At 33.0% G+C, this 18,738-nt stretch overlaps 1 long non-coding RNA gene across 1 annotated transcript; it reads left to right on the top strand.

Annotated features, from left to right (window-relative positions):
• Positions 1–11,316: 11,316 nt before the first annotated feature.
• On the top strand, positions 11,317–14,818 carry LOC127710712 (uncharacterized). Its single transcript, XR_007986291.1, has 3 exons — positions 11,317–11,611; positions 13,717–13,826; positions 14,699–14,818. It is a non-coding gene; the product is annotated as an uncharacterized LOC127710712 (long non-coding RNA).
• The last annotated feature ends 3,920 nt before the right edge of the window (positions 14,819–18,738 follow it).

Genomic DNA, 18,738 nt, shown 5'->3' with positions numbered 1-18,738 from the left:
TAGCCCGCCGGACTACTGAGATGAAAACTTTACTAGCCCTCCCTAATTTTTACTAGCCTCGGGCTAGCGGACTAGCGTTAGTGTCGAACCCTGGCAACCCAACAATGGGTTGTTCGATTCGTCTGAAAATATCAGAGCTGATAGACCTTGACCAACTGAACAATTTTACCCAGCGTCAGATTTGCTCTAAAAGCTTTAGTTTTTGAGATATAAGCCAAAAACTGCATTTGACCCCTATGTTCTATTTTTAGCCATGGCGGCCATGTTTGTCGATGGATCAAAACTTCGGATACAATTTATAAACTAGATACCCTAAGGAACATTTAGTTAAAGTTTGAAGGTATTTGGCCCAGCAGTTTCAGAGGAGAAGATTTTTGAGATAGTTTACGACGACAGACAACGACGACGGACGCCAAGTGATGGCATACATGTAAGCTCACATGAGACCCTTCCGGCCCCGGTGAGCTAAAAAGGAGAAAATTGATCAATTGTGTGATTTTTCAAGGTCTAGGGATCATAAATCTGCAAAATATCATCAAACCAGAACAAAATTTAAACTTGATCTGAAACTTGTCAGATATGGGTAACCTATAAAACCAAATGTCAATATAATATCTTTAAGTGTGACGAAAAATCTGTAACTTGCCATGGTTAACCTATAAACCAAAAAGTCCAAGGACCATAACGGCAAAGAATCTTCCGACGGGGAATTTTAAACTTGATCTGTAACTTGCCATGGTTAAACTATATGCCAAATATGAAGTCAATATCTTCAAGCATGATGAAACAAGAATGTGTCCATAGTACACGGATGCCCACTTGCACTATCATATTGTTCAGTGGACTGTGAAATGGGGGTCAAAACTCTAATTTGGCATTAAAATTAGAAATATCATATCATAGGGAACATGTATACTAAGTTTCAAGTTGATTGGACCTCAACTTCATCAAAAACTACCTTGACCAAAAAATTTAACCTGACACGGTACAGACAGACGGACGAAAATATTATTGTTATCACACATTATCTTAACAAGACTCTAAACTTTAAAAGCTACAAATATAGGATAACCTAAATAGACTTTATTAGTACATGTATATGGGAAATACATTAGAAATTGTCATTCAAAGAATCGCAGAGGCTCGGACTTAAAATTCCATATTTAACTATCTCTATTGGAGAAACACGATAATCCACTGCTAACAACATGAACAATGAAAGAATCTATATTTCCTTAATACTTTATATACATCTTTCTTTAAAAACATAGACATGATATATAAATACAATGAAGAATTGATATTAATAGTTGTAATACAAAGATCCAGTTGTTTTTATAAGGGCTCACTGCATGCCATAGGGGCCCTGCTCTAATCATGCTTAAGTCAAGTTAAGTGCATCCCTATATAATAAAACCTAATTGTCTCAGGTAAATTTTTCCTGCTACTGGTCTAGATCTTGGCTTAGCATATTAAAGGGTACAATGTAGTAAAAATATCACTTCTTTAAGTCATCTCTGTGATCATTAAAAAACCTTTGAAATAACTCATAATTAATATACATTGTAATATAAGAAAAATATGTTATTAATTAATATTGTTTTGGGTTATACATTGTAAAAAACTTGAAAATGGTAAAGTTCTAATCAGTGAATCATAATTTCAGGAAATTGATATTTAATACTACAATTATCAGATAAATCTTTGACCTACAATGTCAAATGAATGTACAAGCCTGTAGTATATCAGCTTGATTAATTGTTATTCTTCATGGTAAAAATGTCAAGATGTTTGACAAAATCTGTTTATGCTAGTAAAATCTGTTGAAATTTGAAAACCTCTGTATTAGATACACCACAAGGGTGACAACCTGAGAAGGTGTATCTAATTTACACCCCAAGATATATATTGCTTTATGTTAAATTATCTATAATTTAGGAGGGGGTCTTTCATGAATTCTACCTTATTTATTAGATACACCTTTTACAACCCCCAGATATTCATGATATTATAATACATGTATATCTATATATATATATATATATGTAAAATGAAAAATATAACTATTTATTTATTTTTTTTTTGGGGGGGGGGGGGGGGTCTTACCACAATTTTCACTTAATTTTGGAAAGCATGATAAAATGCATGGTATCCAGTTACCATACCTGCACATTTCACAATTTAGGCAACAACCATTTTCTTATCAGGGGTGGGGTGGGGTGGTATGGCTTGGATTTTTTTGTAGATTAATTAGGCTGTAAGTTTTCTCATTTGAATTGTTTTAATTTACATTTGTCCTTTTGGAGCCTTTTATAGCTGACTATGAGGTATGGGCTTTGCTCATTGTTGAAGGCTGTATGGTGACCTATAGTTGTTAATTTCTGTGTCATTTGGTCTCTTGTGAATAGTTGTCTCATTGGTAATCACACCACATCTTCTTTTTTTATACATATTGAATATGGTAGCTTAGGCAAACAACCATAGAAATGCAAACTTTCAATTACATTTTGTACCTCCAAAACAGTAGGGATCAATACACTGAGGTTTAGGGTTTAAAATTGGGTTTAATACTGCACATCAGTAAATTCTGCATTATATCTTTGAATATATTCTTTTAAAATATTTCATTTGATACAAAATAACTTAGAATAGTAATTTTAATAATCACTAAAGCTTCAACTTTTAAAAAAATGTGCTTCACCGAGCGCAGCTGGATATGACCAGAGCTCTAGGTCCAATCCTGAACAGTTAGGATAAAAATGGACACAATATTCAAGCTTGATACAGGTCCGAATTTGGATTTTAATTAAATATTTGACACATTATAGGTTTCTGTCACAGAATAAATGTAGTTGAAGAACTTGAAATTAGTTAAATGATTTGAATTTATTTTCAATTGAAAATTTCATACTGTTGTGCAATACAATGTGCTGTTGTGCAATACTTAGTAAATCTGTTTTTAGACTATGCACAAAGAAATAGCAAAATAAAAAGTGTACTATCTGAATATAGTCATGATAGTCAGAACTGCAAATTCTAGCTTTTTTGACCTAGAATAATTTAATTCTGAAATTTGACAGCAATACACCAAACTACATAATGACCTGTGATTCAGTAAGATCAATATATTATCAAGGTAGCTGTATAGTTTGATGAATATCCAAGTTGATTTGAAAAAGTTATTAAAAAATTTAAAGTGTACTATCTAAATTTTGTCCGAACTGCAAATTCTAGCTTTTTTTACCAAGATTAATTTAATTCTGAAATTTGACAGCAATACACCAAACTACATAACGACCTGTGATTCAGTAAGATCAATATATTACCAAGGTAGCTGTATAGTTTGATGAAAATCCAAGTTGATTTGAAAAAGTTATAAACAGAATTAAAGTGTACTATCTGAATATAGTACGAACTGCAAATTCTAGCTTTTTTGACCTAGATTAATTTAATCCTTAAATTTGACAGCAATACACCAAACTACATAATGACCTGGGATTCAGTAAGATCAATATATTACTAAGATAGCTGTATAGTTTGATGAAAATCAAAGTTGATTTGAAAAAGTTATAAAAAAAATTAAAGAGTACTATCTGAATTTTGTCTGAACTGCAAATCCTAGCTTTTTTGACCTAGATTAATTTAATCCTTAAATTTGACAGCAATACACCAAACTACATAACGACATGTGATTCAGTAAGATCAATATATTACCAAGGTAGCTGTATAGTTTGATGAAAATCCAAGTTGATTTGAAAAAGTTATAAACAGAATTAAAGTGTACTCTCTGAATATAGTCCGAATTTAATCATTTTTTTTTTTACCTATTAATTAAATTATTTAATTTCACAGAAATGAACCAAACTACCAAATAAACTGGAATTTTGAAAGATCTATATTTAATTTAGTTAGATGGGCTGATTTACACCAGTCAAGACTAAATGTGAAGGTCAAGATTAGTCGATACAGGTCAAGACTGGTCGAGCCTTGGTCGAGACCATTTCAGACGACACCAAGATCATCAAGTACTGAATCAGACTAATTAAGTAAAGTCGAGACCTAGTCGAGTACAGTTAAGTACAGTTAAGTACTGTCGAGACAATGTCGAGACTAGTCGAGTAGAATGTGTGCTCGACTTTACTGGTCGAGCACAAAATCTGGTCTTTTCAGACTCTGAGCAGTTTGTAGTGATACTTTAAGCAGCCCAACATGTATTGCGTATTGAACAGTGAAAATTACTATACATAATGATTTCGCCTTCAGGCTAACTTAATTGATTGGTAGATTTTCATCCAAATTTCAGAAAAAATCAGGTGGGTGGGAGGATTTTATTTTTTAACAGGTCAGGAATAACCACCAATTGGTGGACTATACCTCAATTGACGTATAATCCACCAATTGACATATATTGGTATAGACCAATTGACGTATAATGCAAGGTTTTTGTAATAAAACGCTAGTCTGGGATAGGAGCATCATTTTGCAACTTGCAACCTATTTTATAACCATTATTGAATCCTCCTAAAGTTTCAGTTAAATTGTCAAAGCCTGTTGCATCTCTTGAGAATGCATGTGTATAACAATTCTATTGTTAAAACATCTGTACTATTGACCATGATTGACTTTTAATAATGAAAGTCAAGTATTAACAAAGAGCTCCATTCACCTGGTGAGTTGTACTCATAATCACATGACTGAAGACAGTATTGCGATGTCCATTGACCGGTGATTAGTGGAAAATTTACCAATCAAGAATTGACAAGATAACAATAGAAGAAACTGCAAATACAATTATTGATTAAAATTTAAATGCAATATGTTATGTCACTATACTTAACTAGGAATATTTGACATGTTTTCATACCATAATATGGTTATAAGAAAACAATGCTCCATTTTGGTTGTATAGTTTGCTTTGAAATACAAAAAATTATACTTCAATTGGTCTATACCATTATATGTCAATTGGTGGATTATACATCAATTGAGGTATAATCCACCAATTGGTGGTTATTCCTGACCTGTTTAATTTGTATTCCTTATAGATGCTGTTTCTTACTTGGTATCTGCATAATAATAAATTGTGCCTTTCCAGTAAATATTTTTACTACATAGCAAAACATAGAGACTTCTAAATTATTCCTTGTAAATTTTGAACAGGATGTTATGAAGCCAAATAAACAAGAAAAACGTCACAATATAAACCGGTAACAGAAATGAACCAAATCCACATATCTGCAAATCCTAAAATTTATAAAATAAAATAAATGAAGGCGGGACATTTCATATGGAGTATATATATCTCCCAATTGATACGATATTCCCGGGCTTGTGTTTCCTATCATGATTTCCTTGATAGAGGATTGCTGCTCACAAGGAAGCTATTAAACCAAGAGTTCCAAATGGTGAAGTTGAAATCATCTCTTCGTAAATTGTACGGACGCCATCACAAGTTGGTTGACCGTTATGGAATAACCGTTCCACAGATGATATCGGATATGTTCCTTATGTCGTAACTACAATACCCTTCCCTTTTCACTAATGTGACTTACCGAATTAAGACTATTTACCGGATTTGTAATAACATAAGCAACACGACAGCTGCCACATGTGGAGCAGGATCTGCTTACCCTTCCGGAGCACCTAAGATCACCCCCAGTTTTTGGTGGGGTTCGTGTTGCTTTGTCTTTAGTTTTCTATGTTGTGTCATCTGTACTATTATTTGTCTGTTTGTCTTTTTATTTTTGGCCATGGTGTTGTCAGTTTGTTTTCGATCTATGAGTTTGACTGTCCCTCTGGTATCTTTCGTCCCTCTTTCAGATGGGTGGGTGGTATGAAAATCTATCAATTAATTTGAATTGGCCTTAGCTGTATACAGAGGCAGATTTAGAGGGAGCACCCCCGCCCCCTTTTTTGTGGGAAAAATTTTGTTGCTTATATAGGGTAGTACTGGAGCAGGCTTGCATTTTTTTAATTGTAATCTCGGTCCTGCCTTTTTATTTTTCACTTTATTTGGTCCTGCCTTTATTTTAAAAGTTTATCCAGGTTTTTTTGCCCAGTTGCTCATCCTGCCGTTTTTTTTACTCGAAACTCCTGTCCTGCCATTTTTTTTACTCAAAAGTCCTGTCCTGCCTTTTTTTAAAAAATTTTATCCTACATGTACATGTAACTCCCCCCCTCCCCATAAAAATCAAATGGTAGTTCCCTAAGTCATCATGATCAGAAACCAGATATAACAATCTAACATATGTAAGGATGTGTCTGAGGACACAATGCCCCCGCTCAAGCTTTGCAATCTTCCAAGTTATAAAACTAAAAGGGCATAACTTTCAAACGGTAAATGACTCTCTGCCCAAATTCAAACTTTGTCTGAGTGTTTTGGTTCTGAGAATAGTGTTTTTTTTTCAAAAAAATTTATATAAGCCAAATGAGTTTGAGTGCAGAAACGAGAGAAAAATTGGACCTTCCAAGTGTTAAAGGGGCATAACTCTAAAACGGCAATTTACTCACTGTTAATATAAGAAATCTGTCAGTGTACTGTTTTGGTTCAAAGCATTGTGTATAAATTTCATAAAATTTGGACCCGCCAAAATAAACGATAAAGTGCAGAAATGAAAAAAAAATGCAATTTTCCAAGTTATAAAGGGGCATAACTCTAGAATGATAAATTAGTCACTACCAATATCCTCCCTGTCTGCATGTTGTGATTTTTAGCATTGTGTATGAGTTTCATAACAAACTTAAGTTAGATTGCGGAAATGAAAAAAAGAGTAACACTTAATGGCCCATTCCCCTTGCAGCAGCGGCATAAACACGGAAAAGGGTGGTAAATGGTTATTTTGATGCAACGCATTAAGCTATTTTCATTTCACTACTTCTGTGAAAAAAACTGATTATGTACCATGCTTTGTGAAATTGTTAAAAAAAAAGCAACGTGCAAGTAAATTTTATTTTTAGTTCATCATGAAATGACAATAATACTTCAATTTCTTCCATGCACATGATGATGTCATCACACACACACCCTTTTGCGACCCTCATTGATGCAAACTACATGCTACCATCAACCAAAAGCTAATATAAACATGGTTTTTCCTTAGGATAAAATTTGTGTGCTTGATCATGAACAGTTAAATAAAACCAAATATGAACTACAGCAAACCAAGGACCACGTAGTTAAAAGCTGACTTGGAATATTCACTTCAAATGAATACTGCATTACTGGGAGGTCAACTATTTGTTGGCACGGTGCCACCCAACTCTTTTTTTGTACATGTAGATGGGGAATAAAAATTTGCACAGCATGTTTTTTTTTTATAACTCAAACAGGTCATTCTTATATTTCAAAACATGAAAATTCAGCCACCTCTTGCAAAGGCTATTTTTTTTAAGAACTAGCTACAGTACTTGCAGAACTAACAATAAGAAATAACTATGTGTATTGTTACTTCCAGGACTAATTGCCAAATTGTGTTTCTGGACAAGGAGCTGATTCAGGGGCAGATCCAGCCATTTTCAAAAGGGGGGTCCAGGGGCAGATCCAGCCATTTTCAAAAGGGGGGTTCCCAACCCAGGGTAAAGGTAGGTCCAAATATACATTCTGAAACAAATGAATTACTTGTCCAAAAAGGGGGTGGGGGCACCCCTGGATCCTCCACTGGGGTCCAACCCAGGAGAAACCGCAGGGAGAGAGGGGGGATTTAAAATATGTCCCCATTCAAATAACTTGATCGTAAAACCAAGGCCAGGGGTTCCGACAGCCAGTTCTTCCCATTTTTACACTGCACAGACATAAATCCATTGTGTCAATAATTATAGTCCTATAAATCCCTAATTATGTGTATTTCATATAATCAGTATTATTATAATTTTGTTTATTACTATACATAAAAATGCTTCTATCTGACAGTCTGACGCAAAATATTTACATCAAACATGTACATGATTTTGACCAATCCCACCAATCTATATAATCATTTAATTAGTTACACTAAAACAAAGCTTTTCTCTTGTCAACTGGTAATTATTTTAAATCAGTTTAACAACAAAACCACATACAATTTTAATCAGGGTATAGCAATATCTCGGGTCGCCGAGTGCTACACGTGTCCAAATCAAAACAATAACAAGTATTTACATGCTTCATTTTCAGTTTCATTTCACAAAGTTCGTTTTACGTGTTTAAATCAAATAATGACAAATTGCGTACAAGGCATCAAGAGTTGTCTCCCTAATATTTATCTTTTAACGAGGTAAAAAAAAAATTACTTATTCTAGTTATTTTTTCCAGACCCCACATGCTTTCCAAGTAAAAGCGTCGACACTGCTCCTACGTGCGTCGACGTATACATAAATTACAGAAATAGACATATGAAATGTTAATAAAACCTGGAAAAATATAAACAACATCAATAAAATTGCATAAAATAAGAGAATTTCTGTCAAAAAATTGACGAAAACGCATTTTAACAACAACAAAAACTCACATTTTTTCGATTAGCTTCTGTCTTAATGAATCCTAGTGATCTTAAAATTTCGAGACGCGACGGCCATACTTCCATGACGGCCATGGGATGTTTCGGCCATACCGTCACATCGTCCATGGGACATATCGGCCACACATTGTGAGACGTATCGTCCACACTTTAAAAAATTTTTTTTATTGAGGTTATAGCACAAAATATAATAATAAAATAAGTATTTATTCATAATAATAACATTAATATGATTTTGTAGTATTTTTTTCTGTACAAGAGATCTTATTTATTCTTGTAAGAGTTATCTTTGCTTGATCATCATCACTCGTGTTTACAACTTGTTGGGGCCATATTATGTAAGTATATTGACTATTTCTTCATTATCAGTTATAAACAATTTCTGAAGAATCATTTTTATTGTAATGTGATATAAAGGCATCTTATTTTATATGAAGTTTAAACTGTAGGAATGTTGACTGTCGCTGTCGATGACGATATATAAATACAAGCACATGTCACAGATCTTTTTATTATATCTGTAAAAAATATATTATTCTAAACAATAAAAATCTTCTCAATCTCAGTCTTGGTGAAATTTTAAACAGGACTCAGTGTTAAGGTTAACTCTAAGGAAGGCAGTTCATTAAGTTCGAGTTATATTTGTCATGTTCATCAGACAGTACATAGTTTAATAATTCTGTATTTTTTTTCTTTCTTATAGTTTAGAGTCATTCCATTTGCTGAACATCTTTCCAAGACGGAGACTTCTGTAGAACTTTCCAATAACATAACAAATTACCTGTAATATCCGACAGGAATGTGCACCCTAATAACATGATAAAAGATGGCCAGTTTCATTTTTATCATACTGAATGTTCTTTTTGCTTAAGTTTGTTCATTGTGTTGAATACTATTTGTTGACAATTTAAATGTTCCCATTTTTGTGCATTTGTTGATGGAGAATTGTATTATGGACAATCAAACCAATATACTCTAGTATAAGAAACAAAAAGATAATATTTTTGTTTAATATATTTTATTTATTCATTCAGTCATACAGATAAACAAATATACAACAAACATATAAATCATACATCATACATACACAAAACACTCATATATATTATTCTTTTCGTTCAGGCATGTAGAAAATCAAACACCTGAAATAACAAGAAATTAAAATATGACATATATTTCTTTACAGTCAAGTAATATTAATACACTGATAATAATGTTTAAGGCCGTAGTAAGGTGACCTATAGTTGTTAATTTCTGTATCATTTGGTCTCTGATGGAGAGTTGTCTCATTGGGAATCATACCGCAATCATACCACATCTTCTTTTTATATCTATTAATTGATACCTATGGTCCATTTATTGGACAAATGTGTAATGCAAATAACACTTAAATATAGATTTAATTCTTATCAGGAAAGCGTCTTAACCAAAATTAAAGTAAAAAAAAAAATGTATCTAAAATATGACCGAAAGTACAAAATATGATTCAAAGGAAAAACTAAATTAATATTAAATTTGTAAATACCTGTATTGCAAAGCCTGTGTTGCCATTTATCACAATCCTCACATTGGAGAGCATGTTGTCTTGGTCGGACTTGCTGGTCACATAGCACACGAGGGTACGACATGATGAACAGCAATTTTCCAAATGAGTGCCACCGACATTTCTGGTTACTTTTATAAAGCAAGGTCGGTACATCAAAAAGACTGCTCAAACAGCTTGTATTTTTACAAGAATTTCACTACCAAATGTATGTTTGCACTCCGCTTGAACTCAGCTTGGGTGTTGTGTTTTTATAGTGATCTTGAATTGTATTTCCATTACAATTTCTTGACAAAAGCATAATTAATACTTGTGTTCATCAAAGAAGTAATAATAAGCAATCAACAATCTTCTTAAATTTCAAACTTAATCATTACTTGATTATACCTTGTTTTATATTTCAAAACTGAACTTATTGTTTTAATTTTGACAGAAATTAGTCTCCCATTCGGATATAGTCATTCATATTTGTTCATTTTGTTCTGTTTGTTATACGCAAGATATCAAAAAACCATTTAGAAAACAATATGATATTTAATATTTTATTAGATTAAACACATTCATTTACGATATATATATAATGATTAAACAAATGATATAACAAAATTAAACATGATAAATAATATAAAAACAGTAAAGTTTATCTAAAAGTTATAATAACCATCTATAAGTATCAACATAATTCATAAATAACATCTATATAAAAAATAAAAAAAACCATGGACGATACGTCTTCACAAAGTATGGCCGTTTTTGTCATATGGCCGTTTCATCTTTTCGGGGTATGGCCGTTTCATCCTATGGACGTCATGGCAGTATGGCCGTCACGTCCTGCATCGGTTTTGCTTCTTAATAACGCGGAAAATGACGAGTGATTCACGCGAGACTAGGAACTGGTAAAAAAAACCGCGGTAAATTCGAATGGGAATTAGAAAGAGCTTGATCTTTTAGTAAAATACAGATTTGACAAAAATAACGCGAATACGTCATAAAAATTGTTACTTGTTTAAGTAATGCCCCTGACTGGTAAAATTAAAATGTTTTACATAAAACATCTGAAAAATATCAGTTAAATGTAAAAATAATATTTTATTTAAACTTTATTCAAAACCCCACAAACAATGTTTTGTGGAATTAGCTCGTTTTTTTTTCAGGATAAGATATAGTACTACATTTCATCAATATCATGACAAGCAAGATACTATGGTTGAAATCCTTAATTGATATCTTAATTGAAGATCCTTGGAGTCAGATTTTATTCCTTCTTTATAATATATTAAAATTCAAAAGAGTCAACATTAAATTAAGCAATAATGTATTAATAAACAATCACCTTTCTTTAATGTTTATTCATTTCGTTCGTGTATATTTTAGAAATTAAGAAATGAAAACTGTAACTGTACTAAGTTCAATTTTCGTATCGTTTATATGCCTTACGGAAAACCGACCTTTTCCGGAATCGACTTTTGTTTTATCACCGGAAATGATTCTGAAATTTGAATTTCGAAACGAAGACAGGATATCAACAAAGAGAGTCAAGAAAATTGTTTGTTACGCGATATATACTCACTTGGTAAGAATGATTAATCTGTTAATATGAAACTTGTGCATTCATTGTGTGTGTTTAATCATAATCGGAACCAAATTACATCTGTTTCTGGAGGTGCGGATCAAGGTTTTGAAAAAAGGGGGGCCCCTGCCCAAAGCAAGCAAACGTTTGGAGTGATACTTGTAAATAGTCTATACATTTATCTTATAATTAGCTCCATAAGGGGTCGGGGCCCCTAAATCCGCCACTGCTCAAGCATCTACGTACACCAATTATGAATTTGTTCATTGATATAAAATATAAGGATATGTGACTTGTTAGTCCGAGATTACTCTGACGTCCAACGGCTGTTTTGCCAGACAAGCTGGGGCCGTGGGACGTCAGAGCTCGTCCCATATCAAAAAGTGGATATTTGCCCGTCCAAAATAGATGCGCTGCTTCGTCGCTTCTGGTGCCAACGGACGGCCTTGGAATTATATAAATCGGGTATCAATTTGTTCATTTTTCATTTATCTCTTCATTTATGTAAGTTTCACCTACCTGCCACCCTTTATTTTCTCATATTTAGACAGTTTTCACAGTGACCCACCGATTCTGGCATTTTGACTTTCATTTTGAAAGATTGTCATGTGATCACGAGAAAAAAGTAAGGCACAATGGACTATGGAAAATGATGTATGCATATGACCCTAGGTCAATATGAATATATAATCTAACACCTCGCTCATTTACGATGCAAGCAATGTAAATATCCGAGAGCTTTCGAATGTTATCGTGGTTGGCACTAAATGCTTAATACCGATCTCCTGTAAAGGAGGTGAAAAATCGTGGTTGGCTACTAAATGTTAAATATCGATCTCCTATAAAGGTGGTGAAAAAGTATAGATATTTGCATATTTGAGTCTCGAGGTCGCAAAATGTCTCGTAACATTTGAAAATAAAAGTAAAAATGTCTGAATCGATGGGTCACTGTGAAAACTGTCTGAATATGAGAAAATAAAGGGTGGCAGGTAGGTGAAACTTACATAAATGAAGAGATAAATGAAAAAATGAACAAATTGATACCCGATTTATATAATTCCAAGGCCGTCCGTTGGCACCAGAAGCGACGAAGCAGCGCATCTATTTTGGACGGGCAAATATCCACTTTTTGATATGGGACGAGCTCTGACGTCCCACGGCCCCAGCTTGTCTGGCAAAACAGCCGTTGGACGTCAGAGTAATCTCGGACTAGTGACTTGTGTGTTTGATTGCCAATACACCTTATCGCTATTTGTCCGCCATTACTGGCCATGGACTTCACAAAAGTTCCCGTAAAATGTTGACGTCATATTAGAAAATATTTGACACCACAATTGAAAGTAATACACCTTATCGCTATTTGTCCGCCATTACTGGACATCACACAACTGTCACAAGTTCCCTTAAAATTTTGACGTCATCATAAAAAATATCTGATGCCACAATGGAAAAGTGATTGTTGTTTGACGTCAAAAGTTCAAGCAGGATAGATTCTCGCGTCAAGCGGGAATAGTGATAAGGTGTATTATTGTATGACGTATGCTGACGTAAAAAGTTCAAGCGGGACAGATTTCCAAATACTGAAATAGCGATAAGGTGTATGAGACAGCTATCCACCAGAATTTAAATGACTTGGATAAAAGAAATTATAGGTCACTGTACGGCTTTCAAAACTGAGAAAACCGATGCCATATAGTCCACTTTGAAGCCTTGACAAACAAATATTAATTTTTTCTCAACACAATTGAAACAAAACAACTAACTGCCTACATTAAATACACATTATGAAAAAGAAATTTGACAGACTTAAACCAACAACAACTATTGCAATAAGCATGACTCAAAACCTTGTTACCGAGGCACACAAACAAGTTACAAAAACACTAATATAGGCACCATTTGAATATGGAGATTTTTTTTTCTAGTAAAATCAGTGTAGGTATGTATTTGCGAAACAGTAAATTAAATTTCCAATAACAGCTTAATGAACATTACAAAGACTATGTAAGACTTCAGTACAAGCAAGATAATATAAACTGTTGCTTAAAATTATATTTATTGCTTCATACACACAATGTACATACAATGTATCTTTTATTTTTTAACAGGAGCTAAAAGAAAAGCCACAAAGGACAAGTTCAATATGCAGGTTTACAATTTGGAAGTGGCGCAGGTTCTTTGGAATGTCTACAACCTTTCAGGAGAATTATTTTTTGAAGTAAGATTTTCATACAGAATTACTGTTATTCCATATTTAATTCAAATATTTAGCATAAACAATGCATTACATTCAAGATTATTGGCATACAATACAGAAAAGATATCTGGATATTTGAATAAATTATTTCTTTTGTGACAAAAAAGAAAAGTTGTTTATTTAAATCAATCTTTTAGTCCAACAGTGTGCTTTCATAAACAACATATTTGCTTTCCTTTGAAGTATTTCAAATACATACATTGTATAAACAACTCATTTAATGACATCTTTGTGTTTCTCGGAAGTTAAGATATATTATTATCATCATTGTGAAAATAATGCATAACACTTCGATAAGTTATTATGTGCCTAGAGTATACTTCTAGGACTGTATCATATGCCCTTAGATACAAATGACAAGTTATAAACTATGTCACTCTCCAGAGTTTAACACTTAAAAAGGACAATAAGATGTTTAATGACATTATGTAGCAGGGCTTTTAAAGGCCCCTACATGATACAATGCATTTAATGAAAACTAAAAAAAAAACAAGAAAAACAACAGCCTGATTTATACAAAACAATAAAAGAAAAAAAATATGATAGACAACAATCAATGAGTATAATGAAATAAGACTCTTGACTGGACGCATATCTAGTGTAAAGTTTTTTATGTGTTTTTTTTTTAATAACTAAAGGAAGTTCAGCGTGGCATATTGCTCTCTCTTAACACGGTCAGCCATTTATCGTCCCCTTCCGACAGACTATCATCGTTATTTGTTTCAAAACTTTAAAGGGGAGGGGATGTATATCCTTCAGGCAACGTGAATCGTTCTATAATAAAGGAATGTGCAAGAAGTTTATATGAATGTAAGATTAATTTTTTTTTTCAGAAGCATGGCACAGCAAGAAAAAGATATAAGACACTACAAGACATTCCAAGTGATTTTGAATAAGACAATTGATTGACTTTTTCAATGTATTCTTAAATAAATCAAATAGTTGATGTAAAATGGTGTTTTGTTCACATCTCTTCAGCCAATTATCAATGATTTTTGACTTAAGATGTAACCCTATTAGAAGTGTAGCGTTTTAGTTTAGAAAGAGAAGTTGTATTGAAAAATCTGAATTTGGGACACAAGTTTTAGTCAATGTAACTTGAACTTAAAAATGTGTTTAATGTTTGCATAATGTCCAATGGCATATATGTCATGCATGTTCAGGTTGACATATGCATGATGTGTATAAGATAGGTAATAAAAGTTGAGAGTGAAAAACTAAACATTATACCATTGTAGTTGGAATGTGGGCTTTCTTGCACTGTCTGTCGTCTGTCCACCTATATTTGTCAGATTTTGTCCAACAAATATTTTCATCACTGTTTTTCCCAAAACTGCTGATAAAGATGAGTTCATATTTAATGAGCTGCTTGATAGTGATGAACTGTGATGTGTGAACATTTTTGTATCTGGCACCTGTTTCCTGTTTGCTTATACATTGTTTTTCAATATGTTGAATGTTCTCAAATTTTTCATTACTTTAATTAGTAATGCTGATGAACAGAATGACTTCATATTTGGTAAGTGGCTTGACCATGATGAGTTGTGTCTGCCATTTTGGATGTGTCAAAATTTGTAGATACTTCTTGTTTTTAGAGACTTTGAATTGTGAATTTCATATGCTTAGCAAAACATCTGATTTATTCTTGTTTGTATATAGAATTAATCACTGTGTATAAATTAATTTAACTAATGATTTGTTATTTAAAAAGCAGGAAACTCAATCAAAAGTACAGAAATTTTTATATTGATATGATCTATATATCAACCAAAAACATCTTCTTAAAACATTTTGAAAACATTTATTATAGGCACATTCTCACTTGCAAGAAAACATCCAAAAAACATTTTTATAACATTATTTGATGTTCATGATGTTTTTCAAACGTTCAGAAAATATTTCTAGAAAATATTTTTTAAAAGATTATCAAAATGTTTTATACGCCATTGTTTTTCACATTATCGTGATATTTCTTTACAACATTTTAATTATATTATGCAAATATTTTAGAAAATATATTAGAAAACGTTTTAGCGATATATATTCTACCATACATTTAATGTTTTTCTCACGTTTTTTTGTGATATTTTCATGACATTAGACACAACATTTTAAAAACATTTTAAAGATGTTTTTGTGTTTGCTGGGATGTACTCTAAAAGATTTTTGGAATTTTTTAGTATCCACATCTGATTCATGCCACCTCTAGAATAGGCAGTTTCACAATAACTTTGAAGCCCGACTTTGATTGCTGATAAAATAGATGTTAATAATTTAGAAAGAGGTTTCGTGGAGCACTTGGAAGACCCAGCAATATGCCGTTGTTTGTAACAACACTTATGTAGTTTAGGTATCCAATACAGTGATGGAAGATCCAGTTCTTCATCTTTGGTTGAAATTCCAAAGGAACATAAAACAGACCTATGATTATCAAGGATTTCCTCTTTGGTAAGTGTCGTGAGGGTATATGTTTAGTTTCCAAGTGAATTGTCAATACCTAATTCATTTATCAAGCAGTTTATGTAATGAGATTTACACACAAAAACGATGTTGTTTGGGGCTTTATCTGCGGGGACAACAACATATTTGTCATGGAGGTAGGACAAGTGTTTTGCAACATTTGGGTCTTTAAAGATTGACGTAGCATGGGTATTGATCGACCCATTTAGTTTCTTAATTCTGATTTGTATTAACGACCTCACAGCCTTAATCCATTCGGACAGAGTATCTACGTCTTCTTTCTCGCGTTTACCCCATTGTCTGGCATGATCCTCGACCGAATCCATCAGTATTTTGAAGTTGTATTTCCAATTGATGGATTTAGGCTCACGATATTTCGGACCTTTGGATAACACATTTCGCAGGGAAGTGTTATTGACAATGTTGAGGTCTCCGGTAAAAACGTGGCCAGCCGGATTATATGTGAATTGGGAGCTAGCACAGGTGCAATCAGGAGGTTTAGACTTGAAGTCGTCAATATTGAGATCCTGCAAAAGGGGACTTTAGGTTTGCACTCAAGTGGACAAAGAAAATTCACTCAAATAATCAGTTTTCCTCACTTTTTTTTCGTCATGCTTGAAGATATTGATTTGATAATTGGTATATAGTTTCATCTTGACAAGTTACAGATCAAGTTTAAATTTTGATCCGGTCTGATAATTTTGTGCTGAGTTATGATCCTTTAATTTAGAAAATTCACTCAAATAATCAGATTTCCTCTTTTTTTTTCTCGTCATGCTTGAAGATATTGGTTTGATAATAAGTATATAGTTTTATCATGACAAGTTACAGATCAATTTTTGAATTTTGTTCCGGTCTGATGATTTTGTGCAAAGTAATTGTACTTGGACTTAGAAAATTCACTTAAATAATCAGTTTTCCACATATTTTTCGTCATGATTGAATATATTGACTCGATATTTGTTATATAGTTTACACCATGACAAGTTATAGATCAAGTTCATATTTTGTTCAAGTACAATGAATTTTTAACCGGTAGGGGACTTTGAATTGCCATGTAATACTCTCAGAATGCTTGTTTTGATAGAACTCCTTTCTCTAAATATCAGTTTTCGGAGTCCTGAAATAGTCACTAAATATTTTCAGATTAAGTCAAGGAACATATAGTTCTCATTCCTTCAGGAAAAGTGCTGCTACAAAGCTGCCATAAATGGCTGATCTGATTCAAAAACTCAGGCAATGTGTAGATGGAAGTCTGAGTCATTTCGTTCATATATTCAAATACAACAATGTGTATAACTGTTTTTTTTTTTTTTATAATTTTATGTTTAGAACTTGCAATCACTTTAGTAGGACTAACCGTTATGTAAGAATAGCAGTTTCGCCAGTAACCATTTGGATTGTGGTTTCCTCCTTTGTAAAAAACGAATTGATGCCAGCTCGGAATATACCAGGTGGCATTCATCTTGCACAATATAAAACTGGAATTTGGTTTACATATCTCTAATTTTACACATAGGCAGATAGGCGGAAATGATTGAGTTGACACTAAGACAGGAGTATTACATATTAGATTGGGGAAAAAAATACTGTGAATATAGTTTCTGTTCTTTTACTGAACATCAGATTGGTGTGGTCTTAAGTTTGCCAAAATAATATGACGTTATTCCGCAGACACAGAAGCAATGATTAGAGCCAGAAAGAGGATAATCAGCTCGCTGGCTAGTTTGATCATTCTTCAAGGGGGATATTATAATCAATACATACGATATCCCGATGTATCTCCTAATTCCATATTTATATGCCAAGATGGTGTACATTTGACTAATATTGGTAATACATTTTGCTTATCACAATTAAAGGCGCGGTAGAGGCCTTTCTTTTCTACACACCACATACTTTCAACAATGAGTATTAAGAAATTGCATGATATTCATTAGAATTCAGTTATCGTTAGGGTTTAAATATATGAGTCCTTTATATCTCGTTTTTTTTGTATTTGGCACACAGCTTCTACTCAGCTCTATCCTCTTTTAATGGCGGTTGACCCGTCAGTTATTTATGACTGCCTTGGTCAATTTGGCACATTTCGCTGCTTTTCCTTTAAATATACGTCATTTGGCGTCATATTTCATTTAGCATCCAAAACATTTGATATTGTGGGTCTCTGTATCCCAGGACCACCAAACAAAAATTTACGAATTTCTGTTTCCCAGGATTCATTTAATTGGATGCTTCATTTATTGTTAATAATTAGTTATCTAGTTATCTTTTTGTAGTTTGCCAATATGAAAGGTGACTACGTCCATTCAATTATCTATTTATTATACATATATATAAATATCTTAACTGTTTACCTAGTCATATGTGTTTGTAATTTTATAATAAAGCTGTGGCCAAATACTGCCAACAC

Source organism: Mytilus californianus, unplaced genomic scaffold (genome assembly GCF_021869535.1).
Source record: "Mytilus californianus isolate M0D057914Y unplaced genomic scaffold, xbMytCali1.0.p SCAF_8, whole genome shotgun sequence".
Lineage (NCBI taxonomy): Eukaryota > Metazoa > Mollusca > Bivalvia > Mytilida > Mytilidae > Mytilus > Mytilus californianus.
The sequence above is the reverse complement of the archived record's forward strand: the minus strand, read 5'-3'. Positions and strand labels throughout refer to the sequence as shown.